The 201-nt window shown below is 33.3% G+C and overlaps 1 protein-coding gene across 1 annotated transcript in view; it reads left to right on the forward strand.

Annotated features, from left to right (window-relative positions):
* LOC106125993 (cytoplasmic aconitate hydratase) overlaps positions 1–201 on the forward strand; it is a 26,777-nt gene that overhangs the window by 5,865 nt on the left and 20,711 nt on the right. The gene's annotated exons all lie outside the window — the stretch shown is intronic.

Here is a 201-nt window from a genome sequence, read left to right on the forward strand (position 1 = left end):
GACAAAAATGACAGAATAAATAAATAAAGTGACAAAGATCCCGATGATATTATCTGCTAGTTGTAGCTATCACATACCCAGTGACAGAATTACAACATGTCTACTGAGAAAGTGATGACTGCTTCAAACAGAAGTGACAAAAATGACAGAATAAATAAATAAAGTGACAAAGATCCCGATGATATTATCTGCTAGTTGTAG

Source organism: Papilio xuthus, unplaced genomic scaffold (assembly GCF_000836235.2).
Source record: "Papilio xuthus unplaced genomic scaffold, Pxut_1.1 DF825355.1, whole genome shotgun sequence".
In the NCBI taxonomy this organism is placed as follows: domain Eukaryota; kingdom Metazoa; phylum Arthropoda; class Insecta; order Lepidoptera; family Papilionidae; genus Papilio; species Papilio xuthus.